At 41.5% G+C, this 14,938-nt stretch overlaps 1 protein-coding gene across 2 annotated transcripts in view; it reads right to left on the bottom strand.

Annotated features, from left to right (window-relative positions):
• CNMD (chondromodulin) overlaps window positions 1-14,938 on the bottom strand; it is a 159,876-nt gene that overhangs the window by 71,662 nt on the left and 73,276 nt on the right. The gene's annotated exons all lie outside the window — the stretch shown is intronic.

Below are 14,938 nucleotides of genomic sequence, written 5' to 3'. Positions count from 1 at the left end.
GACTGACATCAAAACGAGCATGTTCTACATTTTATATTTGAATTAATAATATAATATTTATAGACACACACACCTGAAATAAAAAGTTTCTGAACCTTGGCAAGTATCAAGTTTATGATGAATGTCCCCTAAAACGCCATGTCACCTTAGTTAACCTATAATAAATTTTAGTGAACAAAGAGTTTAACCCTTTCACTGCATTTTCTTCTCCATTTTTGCACACGTTACAAAGCACATTGTAGGCCGAAAAGCTGAAAAAAGTAGCAAAAAAGTTGCACAAAAAGTAAAAAATTAAAAAAAGCTGCTGGCAAAACAATCAGATCAAATAAGCATTAATAAATTGCCGTTGTACACCATCTTTGTTGTCAGAATAAATACATAAATAATGAAAACTGTATGAATGAAAATAACAACATATAATCAAGTCCAAATTGAGAAATCGTGAATAAAGTTCCAATGTTCTGTTATTGTGTAATCAAACACCACGTATCTTCAAGTAAACCAAGTGCACCACCACCAAGTAATGGTAGGACTCTTATCGGAACATGTGGACCCTTAAACTAATAAAAGTCATAAACGCATGAATGTAATGGCCTGAAGATGTATATCCACCATAACTCTCAAGCAGGGGAAAGATGCTGGACAATCATAATAAGCGGAAAGGATCTTTTCAGACTATCACTTATGTGTCTCCAATGTGTGCATTCAATTAGACCGTAAAGGTAGAGGACAAACATTATGTTCTTTATTATAACAAAGATGTAAGGGGGACTTTCTTTATAGCTATAGATAAATATGTGGCATTATGGTGGGGGGTCTTCTAAAAGGTGGGTGTCTTAGTTAGAGACATGTTGGATCTATGAGCTCAAATATTTTTCCCTCACGGAATGAATGTTGAGTGGGATATTTATTTGTTCATTAGCAATGCTTAATTATGTCACTGTTGCAATATCATGTATTATCATTCTAGATATTATTTGTTAGGGTATTTTATATGGATCCGTCCAAACTGGGTTATTGTATATATAATTGTAAATATCTTTTAATATAGTCTTTTAGACTGTTATGCAGTTTATATTTATATTTTAATGATGAGCTGCAGTAACATTCAGTTCTAGATTATAAATTCTTTTTTTATAAATATAGCGATTTAATATTTTTTTTTAATATAGTTATGCATATGCTGATAAATATCGGCGGCCATATTGGACGTTTTGCTATTCCAGACTGAGGTTTGGATGATTAGGGGCCATTTTTAAATTGAAACCGAGGCTTGGTTAATCCATTTCTAAATTCATATCGAGGTCTGGTTATTGCGGGGACCATTTTTGATTGGAATACGAGATTGATTGAAGTTCCTCCCCTATTTGGACGGCTCCATAAAACAGCAGAGATGACTGGGCACAGCTTGCATTGCACAGAGCAGGCACGTATAAGTAATTTTTGTTTTAGAGGAAAAAATACCATTAGAACCACATTAAAGCAAACTGTGATACCTACTCTACTGAAAACAACTTTAACCAAATTATTTCTATAGCTGTTGATGATTATGTTTTCTGATACAACCTTGAATTCGGGGAGCCCTTAATGTTTGCAACTCTTCAAGGCCTTGGGACAAAAAGCAGTCCCATTCCATATACCCCCCTTTACTAATCCTAATTTCTGAGATAAGGTCTTAGTGTTGCTATATATAATGCTGCGTACCTTTCCACAGAAATTTGTTCCAGTAGTACCACGGAAGGGCAAATTTAAGATAAGTGGCAGAGTTTTTTTGGAGAGCCGTGTTTTAATTCATAGTTAGCAACCATTAATACCAACATTGTTCAATATTTTTCTTTCAGTAGACCCATGTCACTCTAGGTTTTTGTTTTTCCAAGTGCCATTCATCCTGGCTCAGAGAAGATGCCAGGAAAATGGTACCTACAACCTACTGATGTGGACCATGTCCATAGTCTTTCCCCTCCTTATTGTTATCCAACAGCTCCATTTATGAGAAGAACCTGCCCATGACCAGTGGTGACAGTAGGAAGATAACTAGGCATGACCTGAAGCATGACTATGGACTACCAGTGTTTCTTAAGGTACAAGGGAACACTATAAAATATGTCTTTTTCATTAAAAAAATATCATATACCTGTAATAGTTAGGCAGACAAATTACACAACATGGTTTATCTTTGAAAAAAAAAACCCATGTTCTTTCACAGTATCTTGAAGCTTTTTTACTCATATTTTTATAACCAGTCACAATGTTCATATGACGCCAATCATACCATTCTGTAGTACTTATAACATTTTTAATATAAGAATAATCCGATATAGAATTGATGCTAAAGCCATCTCAGAAACAATGGTAATTTGTATTCTGTTTAATATCACAGACTTATTTAAAAATAAATCCATAAGTCTGGTTTGTTTTGTAGTTATTATTTTAATTACGTACAGTGCCAACATATGGATGAGTGGGAATGAAGTCTGGCCTGTAGTCTAAAGTGTGAAAAGCATGTATATTGATTATTTATACCTCACTAAGAGCACCGATGGGCATGTAACATCACCCTGAATACACAAGCCCCACAAACTGCCAGAACACAGGGATTCGGTTTTAGTTATATTAATGTACTTCTGTGAGTGATGAACAGTAACCACAGAGCAGCCATCTGTCAGATTGTATTTGTGTCACTATTCGGGGCGCAGTATATCTCACTTTTCTCTGTATGTGTAATTACAGACTAGAAAGTGACAGCAAATTAAAAAAGCGAGAAGATATTATGTGCAAAACAAACAACACTTAAAAGCACACCAGTCACTACACAGTAATGCAGGGAGAAAGGAAAACTAGAACACCTACCAAATTTAGGGTTAGGGTCCATTCAGACCACTCCGAACTCGTGCAATGCATTGGGCCACACATTGACATGCATTTCCGTTATCTAAATGATAAACTGGATACACAATGTGTAGCATGGACATTTTAGGGCATAAAATAAAATAGAAATATCCTCACCTGCGTGGAGTTCCAATCTAAATGAATGTGCTGTAAAGCGTATGCATCTGATGTGTGTTGCATTTGTGCATTGGGGTTCCATTTAAAATGAACAGCACTGCTATGTGCTAACATATTAAATATGTGTTATGGTGCCTTTGCACTAACGAGCTTTAATATATTTGCATTCTTGCATGCATCACATAACACTAGAAAGGAATAATGGGCTCTAAGGCCCTGATTCACTATTGGGCGTGGGCGCATATTTATGGGCTTAAGCCCAATTTTCATGGGCGTCCGTCCATTTTTGACCCTGCAACCTAATTCACTATTGAGCAGAGCCCATAAGCAGACGCCCAATCTAATTCACAAAAAGACACACGCCCGGAATCAGACTCACAAAAGCAGACTTGCTAAGAAGCACGTCTAACACCATGAAAAATCACTGTAGAGACATGTTCACTTAGAAATTTGCTTTGCCAAATATCAGGACTTCACTTTAAACAATATCTGCTATTTCCAAAAAAATTAAGAATGTGTTAAAAATCGTTTTTCTCAAGGAAATCGACACAGTAAAAATCTAGATGCCCGTGCAGTGTCTTTGGCAGATAGAACTGAGCATGTGCAGAACACATTTTAGTCCTCTGCCATGGGCGTTTGCTTTTTAGCCACTGACTAATAGTGAATCTGATTGTGGATTCCTCTGACAGCCGACACTCGGTCGCGACTACTGTGTTTAATAAACAGCATTAAGCATATCTTCATGTAATCTAATTAGATTTCCTTCGTTTTAGTGATTATATTTTTGTTTCTTATCCTTTATAATTATTTCTGTTATGATTTTACTTATTTTGAAGGTCTAGATAAAATTTATTTTGAAAGCTGAATGTAAAAATAAAGGTCCGCAATAAAAAAAAAAAAAAAAAAACAGCGTGGGTCCCCCCTCTCATCCATACCAAGCCCTTCGGGTCTGGTATGGATATTAAGGGGGAACTCCATGCTGAAATTTAAAAAAAAAACAGCGTGGGTCCCCCTCAATATCCATACCAGACCTTTATCCGAGCATGCAGCCCGGCAGGTCAGGAAAGGGGGGGGGACGAGCGAGCGCCCCCCCCCTCCTGAACCATACCAGGCCACATGCCCTCAACATGGGGGGGGTGCTTTGGGGCAGGGGGGCTCCCCCCCCCAAAGCACCTTGTCCCCATGTTGATGAGGACAAGGGCCTCTTCCCCACAACCCTGGCCGGTGGTTGTGGGGGTCTGCGGGCGGGGGGCTTATCAGAATCTGGAAGCCCCCTTTAACAAGGGGGCCCCCAGATCCCGGCCCCCCCCCCTACGTGAATGATTCTGCGGTACACGGTCCACAGAATCATTCACAAAAAAACTAAGTGTGGTGTAAAAAAAACACAGTACAGGGTCTTTGACAAGTCCTTTATTAAAACAATGTCCCCCGAAGTAGATCCAACGTCAATCGCGGCGGCGGCGACCCGAAAAAAGGAAAAAAAAAAAAGGTTCCGCTCCCGTCCAAGGCTTCCAGCCTAGTGAAGAAAAGCCTAGCTGACAGTTCTTATATAGGTATGGGCGGGGCCAGCCGGGGACATCATCCCAGTGACCCGCCCCATGTCACATGCTTGCTGTTCCCGGCTGGCCCCGCCCATACCTATATAAGAACTGTCAGCTAGGCTTTTCTTCACTAGGCTGGAAGCCTCGGACGGGAGCGGAACCTTTTTTTTTTTTTCCTTTTTTCGGGTCGCCGCCGCCGCGATTGACGTTGGATCTACTTCGGGGGACATTGTTTTAATAAAGGACTTGTCAAAGACCCTGTACTGTGTTTTTTTTACACCACACTTAGTTTTTTTGTGAATGAGTCTGCGGACCGTGTACCGCAGAATCATTCACGTAGGGGGGGGGGGGACCGGGATCTGGGGGCCCCCTTGTTAAAGGGGGCTTCCAGATTCTGATAAGCCCCCCGCCCGCAGACCCCCACAACCACCGGCCAGGGTTGTGGGGAAGAGGCCCTTGTCCTCATCAACATGGGGACAAGGTGCTTTGGGGGGGGAGCCCCCCCTGCCCCAAAGCACCCCCCCATGTTGAGGGCATGTGGCCTGGTATGGTTCAGGAGGGGGGGGCGCTCGCTCGTCCCCCCCCTTTCCTGACCTGCCGGGCTGCATGCTCGGATAAGGGTCTGGTATGGATATTGAGGGGGACCCACGCTGGTTTTTTTTTTAATTCCAGCGTGGAGTTCCCCCTTAATATCCATACCAGATCCGAAGGGCTTGGTACAGATGGGAGGGGGGACCCCACGCTTTTTTTTTATTATTTATGCAATAAAGGGAATTATTTTACATTCAGCTGTCAGTGGGGAACCCCGCTGACAGATGAAACATTAACTCATGGCTGTCGCTCCTACAATCCCGCATGAGTTATGTTATCAACTCATGCAGCATTTTAGTAATGAAAACCAATGCAGCGCTCATGTTTCAGCTGTCGGCGGATTTCCCCACTGACAGTTGAATGTCAAAGTATTGCAGTGATTTATAAACAGTTCTTTAAATAACTGGCGTGGGGTCCCCCCTCCCATCCATACTAGCCCTTCGGGTCTCGTATGGATGTTAAGGGGTAACTCCACGCTGAAATTAAATAAAAAACAGCATGGGGTACCCCCCTAAATCCATAACACATACTTATCCAAGCATGCAGCCCGGCAGGTCAGGAAAGGGGACGACGACGACGAGCGAGTGCCTCCCCCCCTCCTGAACCATACCAGGCCACATGCCCAGACCAAATTATTCAAACATTTGTAAACAGACCAATTAACTGAAATGGTTTGACATTTGTACCCCAAATATGACGTTCCCTGAGGCGTTGGTAAACCGAGGTACGCCTGTATTAGTATTGCAATCCTTTGTATTGGGATACATAGAACCAACATACATCTGAATTGGCAACATAGCACAACATTTGTGTCACATTGGAGATATCTGGCTAGTTAAACTGACCATGCCCAGGGACCTAGGATTGATTCACAGCACAGAAATACAGGCTGGGTTAGCAATGTAGCTCTGTGGGTTAGTGGTTAGCACTGCTGCCTCACAACTCTAGGGTTGTCGGTTCGAATCCCAACCCCGGCGAGGTTACTACCTCCGTGTGTGGCTGTCTTCATGATCTCCGTGTGTGGCTGTCTCACATACATGTTCTGGCAACATCTTTGCATTCTGTCTAAATGATCCCTAAAATGTGAATTAGAATGAGGCCTTGTCTGTTGAAACACCTTCAAAGCTGCACCTTATGTGAATGTCATACAATGGGATAAGATAAGGGCCTGAATCACTAATAGATTTGATAATGATGGTTTACACTCCACCCACTTTTGTGAAGGATTTGGCAAGCAAAGAGCTGACAGAGAGAGAGAAGAGTGAGACGAAGAAGAGTGAGCGAGAGATACATATGAAGAGTGATAAAGAGAGACATTCAGAAGAGTGAGCGAGAGAGAAGAGCGAGCCAGTGAGACAAAGAAGAGTGAGCAAGAGATACATACTGAAGAGTGATAAAGAGAGACATTCAGAAGAGTGAACGAGAGAGAAAAGACTTGGTTGGTGAATCCACACATCAAACTTGTCACAAATCCTGGCGTGCATTTTTCCCCCAAATGCATAGCAGACCCTTATCCCAGCAGGCAGGTACCGCACGCCTTCAAAGATTTATTTCCTTTGTTGATTTTCCTGCTTCGCTCACACTATATGCAATTGAAAATTACTCTTTAAGTTGCCAATTTTACTGTGTTTTCTAGAGAATTACTAACTAGTTGTGTTTTCAATTGTGTGTAGCATTGCGATTTCTATTTGAGTCTAGATGTTAAATTGCTAATAAATGGCCACAATTCTCAAATACCTTTGAACTCTCGCTGCAACAAATGGTGTATGTTAATACACTCACATTCATTATATCCAATATCAGGTACGATGTCAATGCACAAATCGCACCTGAAATTGCACACCCTGGATGTGACTTGTCATGTGATTGGCATGGCCAGCAGCTTGCTCTTTGCATGGCAAATTGCACCCAATGTTACTGGGGGCCAACACCACTGTCACATCTAATCCGATGCGGCAATTGTCCAACTTACAGTGAAGTTGCACGAGTTCACAATCCAATTGGATGTGAACAGAGCCTACAGTGGCCAATAGGGTGCGACTTGGTCTACGATTTGCAAGTCGCCTGTCATGCCAATTGCATGGCAATCGCAAACAATGTTACTGGGGGCTACCCGGTCACATTAAAGCAGATTTCTAAGTGGTGTTATTGACACCACAGTCACATCATGTGACTTGCATAGAAGTTGCATGATTTCAAAGTCGGGGTACATGGTGATTTCAAGTGCAATTTGCAAGACATTCGACATCGATCTCTCAGCAAATTGCATGAAAAGTAGTGTATTCATTACTCTATTATTACTTGCGGCTCCTACCAAGTTTGAACCACAACAATATGAACGCTCCAATAGCGTGCTCATTGAGTGGGACTTGGCATGTGATTTGCACAACATGCAAGCTGTAAATCGTCTGCAAAGTCGCACCCTATTGTCTGCTATTAGAGTGACCACATGGGTGCGTTTCAAACACTGATTTCTATAGTAGTACATGTACTACTTTAGTGGCAATTTGCATAGAGATCTGTGTCAGATGTCTTGAAAATTGCATTGAAATGGTCAACTTTACTGTAAGTTGCATGATTTGTAAATCAGCTTTGCCCAGAGTGTAATGTTTGGTGATGTTTGATTTCTGGAGTGTTTTACCAATTGATGGGAAATTCACCATACTAGTCAAATCGATTTGTCATTTTCAGTATTGCATACAAGATGTGGTCATGTGACTGTCTTAACTCATGCGAGAATCTGGAGGGAATTGTGACCATAGTAGCAATAAAGGTTCCAATTGGGGTTCCCTTTCACATCCCTGCTCAATGTTCTGTTGTATGCTGCACACGTACATTTCACTGTATATATCTTTCTGATTTGTGGGGCCTGTATACCAAGGGTTAATGCAGGTAGGAAGCGGATTCATCAGGTGAAAACACTTTCACTGACCAAACTAAGGTCAGTGGTGGGTGTGGCTTCATTGGGTGTGGGGCCTTGTTTGGCGTGCTCCAAATACAACCTAGCTTATATAAAGATGTGCAGTAGGGAGTGATTTGGCCTGTTACTAGGCCGGGTGGTTTGTGACTAAGTCCTTGCTTGTAGTGGTTTGGGGGAGGAAGAGATTTTGTGCTGAATTGCCCCAGACACCACTCAGGCTGTGTTTGGAAGTGGGCTGGAAATGTTTGCATATTTTTGGCCTTGTAAAGTGTTTGTGTGTTATTGCACAATGATTGTGTTTTTTCTTTTTGCATTGAAAGCCTCACACATGTCAATCGTTTTGTTTAAAATCTGCTCTTGTTTTAATTTTGCTTGCTTATTTAGACTCAAATGCTTTTTTCTTACAAACCTGCTGACAAATGTATGTGTAGGGGATTTGTAGAGGTGGGAGGGGTTTTTCACATATGTCTTGTTTTCTTTATATTTTGATGTGTAGACTTTTTTGTGAATGGATCTTTATACTAAATGATTGTGTAAGTAAACCTTATGTGCACGAAAATGTTACTTGATTCATCTTCCCCTTTGTTTCCTGCTATAACCTGAGCACACACAGTTCATTAGAAGTATCTTTAGATTGTAAGCTCTTATGAGCAGGAGTGTTTTCTTTTTGCCACATCAATCCTATTTTTGTGACTCACCAAGATATTGACTGTACCTACTTGTTCCTGCTGACAAAATAAATGAAGATATATTTGATCAATAAATGTTTCACCGATGTTTTTGTGTTTATTTTATGTTCAATATATGAACAACCTTAATAGTTACTTTGTATACTTATATAATCTGCTCAAATGTAGCTTGTAAGAGCGTGAATATGCAAGTGGGTGCAAACTGGCTTTTTCAAAACCAAACAAAAAAATAAAAAACCTGCTTGCACCACAATATTATGTACTAATGAATATGTCACATTCACTGTGCAGCCAGCTACAGGTTTTCTACAATTTGATTTACAGTAATAAAATAGTCCCCACTGTATGTTGATTTTTGGCCTTTGGCAACAAAGATATATTAGCCAAGGTTTAAAAAGAAAAAAAATCACTAAAACACACATTCGCGAAAGCTATTATAGCCGTGCATAGAAATGAGCGATCGTGCATAGATATGCGCGATCGTGCACAAATAAACGCCAAACAGGTGTCCCCCATGGCGCACGAGCAGCTATCCTCCTGGAAGTCCGTCATCTGGTGCGCACGCACCCGGAAGTGGTTGTGGGGAGTGTAAGTGGATGAGAAGTGGTTGGAGGTTTTGTGTTGGTTGAAAATTTTGATAACTTTATTGGCATTTGGACATGGCGAGAGCACAGTTCTCAACTGAGGAGATGATCCTTATATGTAAAGTAACTGTGGCCATTGCAAATATGTTTATAACATGTGAGGGACAAGTAATTGTAATTTTGTGGGTGGGGCCTAGCAGAATCTCACTTGGTGCACATGCTACTTATCTGTACATTAGCTCCTGGGTATTGATGGGTCAATTATATTAACCACTTGCCTACTGGGTACTCCTACCCCCTTCCTGTCCTGGCCAATTTTCATCTTTCTGCACTGTTACCCTTTGAATGACAATTGTGCGGTCATGCCACATTGTACCCATCTTAAATTTGTATCAGTTTTTTCAGACAAATAGAGCTTTCTTTGGGTGGTATTGACTTGCTGCTGTGAGTTTTACTTTTTGCTCGATAAACCACAAAATAGCTCATAATGAATAAAAGGCTGTTTATATTATAACATTTGGTAAACTGGTAATTTAGCAACACTGATGTGCGTTGATGAGGCGGCACTGCTGGCCACAGGTGGGCGGAACTGTTGGGTGGCACTGGTGGGCACTGATCATCGGGGCCGACCCCTGCTTTGATAACTGCTGGTTCTCGGCAGTACTTTCCACACATTCTGACAGCGTGATGAAAGTGCAGCCAAGACCTGGCAAATGCATTTCCCGGTGATCAGCGTGTCATTGGACATGGCTGATCACATGGTAAAAAGCCGCTGTGATTGGTCTTTACCACATCACGTGATCAGCTGTGTCCTTAGGACACAGCAATCACGGAGAGCGCGTTCTGCCAGGATGTCATATGACACACTCCCAGAGCTGCCTGGATGCAGTGTAGCGTTATTCGGCTATCTGCGGTCGCCAAATAGGTAACCAGCTAGGCCTTCATGGCTAATCTTTGAATATCTGGACATGGATACTGCGTATAATGCATTACATTCTACAATGTGTTGGTGTACACGGTATCACAGTGTGCAATGTGTTGCTGGATTCTGCATGACAGTGGACAGCGTATCACAGTGTGCAATGCGTAGCTCCAGCCTGCATGACAGTGTACAGTGCATTACAGTCTACAATGTGTGGGTGTACACGGTATCACAGTGTGCAATGCGTTGCTCCATCCTGCATGACAGAGTACAGTGCATTACAGTCTACAATGTGTGGGTGTACACGGTATTACTTTGTACAGAGTATTACAGTGTGCAATGCGTTGTACACTGCAGTGTGCACTAAAGCATTTTACACTCATGCACTGTACACACTAACGCATTTGACATTTCTAGTGTGCAATGCGTTAGTGTGCAATGCCTTGGACAGTACAATGCATTTGCAGTATTGGTGTATGTTTATTAAGCACAGATAATTCATCTGATTTTAGTTATCAAGGAGAAGTCTTCTCTGTCCCCCTGTTTATGAGGTGGAGGACAATTGTTTTCCGAAGAGGAGAGGAGACATTTTTTCAAGGAGATCTGTATAGATTTCCAGAGATATGTGTAGATGGTTGAGGGGCTGCATGTGATCTCCGGAGATAATTGTGATTAATGATCACCTGAGTTAAACCAGTGAATGAAAAGTGTAAAAAAACATGGATTGAAAATAATCTGCACTGACCACTGTGCTTTGTCAAGCCACATATTGGCACATTCTGGTGTCACACAGATGCGATGTGAAATTTGCAGTGTTTTCTGTGCAAGCGCTGCACCGCATCACAACCGCAACCCCTTCATGCCACCTGCTGCGGCTTTCTAGGTGAAGTTACCAACACACCAATATTGGTACACAAAGCGTATTGCGATTTGCCAAATTGGATGGCATGCCTATTCACACCCATGTGCATACCCTGAAAAAGGGTCCTGCACATTTTTGGCCCAGATGCGGTGCAATTTGAGGTGTGCAAAATGTTTGTCTCTAATTGCAACGCACACAAATTGCATGTGATTTGCCCAGGAGTGCGGTGTTAGACCACAATGCATGTATGTGAAGCCAGAATAAAAGGATGTGGATTTTGTCTATTTTTACTTGCGCATGTTAACATTATGGAAGTGCATTTTTCTTCTGTTTAACATGCTATAGAAATGCAACATGCATTTGGATGGAGTGTTTTTGTATGTGCATTTTGGAAGTATTCTAAACACACATTGACCCTAGGGCCACACCATATCTTATGCAGGCCATAGATGGGTCGAAAATCGGCCGATTTTTTCGGCCGAAAATAAAATCGGCCGATTTTCGGATCGTTGGTGGGCTATTTGTTCGGCCGTTTTTCGGTATTTTGGCAGATTTTTTTTTTCGGTAAAGTTGGAAAAAAACGGCCGAATTTGCCGATCGGCCGATTTTCGCGGCAATGATGGGCAAATCGGCCGATTTTATTACTGATAAAAAATCTGCACATGAGCAGTGACCTGCAAGAGGAAGACAAAAAGAAGAAAAAGAAGAAGAGGATGATGATGATGAAGATGATGAAGAAGAGGATGATGATGATGAAGAAGAAGAAGATGATGAAGAGGAAGAAGAGGATGATGATGAAGAAGAAGAGGAAGAAGAAGAGGAAGAAGAAGGATGAAAAATGAGAGGAATTCCAGTATGGCAAAAAGTGTCCCTGCAGAGAGCTCCGCTATTTCTTTGACAGTTCCTTGACATTTACAGCGGTTGCAACATTGTATCTATTTGTTTCCGAATAAAAACATCTGTATCCGAAATGGATACAAATACATTGTTGCAACCGCTATAAATGTCAAAGAACTGTCAAAGAAATAGCGGAGCTCTCTGCAGGGACACTTTTTGCCGGCTGTAGACGGGATGAAAATCGGCCGATTTTTTTTTTACCATTGCTGGTAACGTCGGCCGCTTGAACAACCGATTTTTCATTTTTTAAAAGAAAAATCGGCTGTTTTTCTCCCCGTCTATGGCCTGCATAAGCATTAGTGTGCCTGGGGGAGGGGGGGACCTTTGGCCTTTCCAAACACAGTAGATGCTCCAAGAATGTTTCCTTAAACTCTTGAAATGGTTAAAAAGGAAAGACACTCTAGATAGCCTGCACTGAGAATTGACTGTCATGATGACGTGTCAATGATTATTTGCTCTCATTTTTCAGGAGTTGTACTGCTTGCGGTTGAAGCTGGTAGAAATCCACCTTCACGTCCTCCACTCACCTTCACTTGTGGCCAGTGGATATTTTGTGGCCGCAGGCAAGAACTGGCATCGAGGACCTGCATAATGACCCTGGCATGCCAGAGGTGGTTTGGAAGCAGCACAGCAATTTGACCATCCCTTTCCTCTATGTTGGTTTTAGGGGTGCAGAATTGCTTCTCGTTCGTGAACGGACTGTCGCCGGATATCAGAGTCCCCATATTTTCAAGATATGTTTTAGCCATGTTGGCTTATTTTTATGTTATTTTCCAAGTGTGTCGCACCTAACCGCACAGTAGTGTGGTGCCATGCGTATTTGTGGCTGTGAATGGGGCTGTTTTTAATAGACGTGTGTAGGTGCAACAACGTTTTCATCATGGTACCTGCGCACATCTACACAGGGCATTGCATTTCTTTGCTGTGCTGGAAAATGTGTGTTCTTGCATGCGTTTCTGCACCACCAATGGTGTGAACAAGTCCTAAGGGCTGGTTCACACTATAGAAACAGTCTAGATGTGTTCCTGATGGGTTTTTTTCATGCCCTTTTGGCATGCATGTTTAGTGTGTTCCAGTACATTTTGGATGCGTTTTGGACATGTTTACATTGCATTTTTGTATCCCTTCCACTTATTTTTTTCTATTTTCTTTGTATTCAATGTAGTTAGGGACATGTGCGTTTTAGTACATTCAAGGACGTTTCAATGTGTTCCAGTACAGTTCTGTGCAGAAACAATGCAGCGTGGTCAACTTTGTTTACAGCACCTGCAATGCATTGAAAATGCAAGCGCTGATGTGAACTATTACATTGACAACCATATAACCTTCTTTCTGTGCGTTTGTGATGCTGAAAAAGCAACTGAAACACATGTAGTGTGAACTGGCCCTAAAGGTTATTAGAGGTCAGGGAACAGGACTGACCAGGAATTGTGAATTCAATCAGACTAGTGGTGAGATACAATCAGCAATTGTATAATAATGTGAGATCTGAGCTGTAGCTGATAGAAAATGAGACACATTCACTTGATCAGTAAATAGATAGTTAAAGAGTGGGGCGGTGATCCATAGATTTGCATATGGGACAGGTGATGATGGGGTGGGGGAGGGGGTCAAGTTGTATAAGGAGACAGATTTAAAAGAGAAAAAAGTTACAATGAAATATACACGGCATGAAACTTGCACATGACCTAATTGGCAGAAGAACAGTACGCAAGTAACATTCATCCACTTTCTAGTCATTAGGCAAAATCATAATTGATTGATCAATATTCCTGCCACAACCCAGAAAATTGATCTCCATTTTTTTGGGATGTTGCCAAGACTGGGATTAGAACCCATGACCCAAGTGCTGTAAGTTCTGAGCTCTAACCACTAAACCACTGTGGGAAACACAGTTTGAGTTATAATGTAGAATAGTTACATTGTTTAAAAATGATAAAGCGAGCGCTGGTCAAATGATATAGACTAGTAAAATGGTCTTACACAAGATAAATATAACCACGAACAGTAGTGCATGAAGTCGTGAAAGGTCATCCACCCCTGTGACAGTGTACTACACTATTGAGCACCTTTCTGGCTCCTGTGGCTGAGCTAATTCTTCCCCAGGACCATTTGGGCACCCACCCTGATGGATGGATGGATGGATGGATGGATGGATGGATGGAGCTGGATGACTAACCCATAGCTGCCAGCATACCGCTGCACCCCCAGATGTGTGATGTGTATAACCCATGCACATTAATACTTTTGTTCTGGTGAGTGTAGACCAGTCCCAAGGGTGGTTTACCTTTCACGAGTTCATGCACTACTGTCCGTCACGGAGAGAACACATGTGCCATTCATAGGCACTCTCTGAGTTGGTACTCTCACACCAAGGACATTCCATTATTCAGAAATAATTATATGAACTTATTTTAGCACGATTTACCAGTTTACATCATTATTGCAATTCTTTACACTTTTTGGTTTTTACATGCGTTCATTATTGATCACATGCATTTATAGCGCTGCACTTGTCTTTAACATAGAATAGTTATGTGATTAAAGAGAATGAAGATATATAACTATATTGGGAAATTAGAAGTATATAAATTATTTGAGATATAAGTGTGAAAATGTTTAACATTTGAAAATAGAATGTATGACATTCATTAGTAAATGCAATACTTTCCTGATCATTTTGGAGAAACAGCAAAAAAAAAAAAATAGCAAAAGAGAATTTTCAGAATGTAATAGTACAGCTGTATTAGAATTTTCTATCAGAAAAACGCCAATGTTAATAAAGCCCGCGCTTGTGCGCCATCTAGCGAATATATCCGGTATTGCACCTAAAAATGTGCCAGACAGGATACCTCATTCACTAATGGCAAAGTAGTCAGTAGACGCTCGTTAATGAGCTTGCTAGACGCTGGTCAGACCACTGATT

Source organism: Staurois parvus, unplaced genomic scaffold, assembly GCF_062004578.1.
Source record: "Staurois parvus isolate SC_StPar_1 unplaced genomic scaffold, SC_StPar_1.0 ptg000064l, whole genome shotgun sequence".
NCBI classification, from domain to species: domain Eukaryota; kingdom Metazoa; phylum Chordata; class Amphibia; order Anura; family Ranidae; genus Staurois; species Staurois parvus.
This window is presented reverse-complemented; position numbering and strand designations above follow the sequence as displayed.